Below are 202 nucleotides of genomic sequence, written 5' to 3' on the forward strand. Positions count from 1 at the left end.
TTATTTATTTATTATTTCGATTATTTTCAATTGAACAGGCCCACTTTAAATGAATGTACATAACCCTATATTAGCAGCCTTCTTTTCTAGACTTTTGATATAATGAATTGTCGACAGAGATTATTGGCACTTTTTCGATTCGCTCTGGTCGCATGTTTCAGGTCTCGTCGAGACAAGGCCAGTGTCATATAGAAGCTGATAC

Source organism: Varroa jacobsoni, unplaced genomic scaffold, assembly GCF_002532875.2.
Source record: "Varroa jacobsoni isolate VJ856 unplaced genomic scaffold, vjacob_1.0 scaffold_920, whole genome shotgun sequence".
NCBI lineage: Eukaryota > Metazoa > Arthropoda > Arachnida > Mesostigmata > Varroidae > Varroa > Varroa jacobsoni.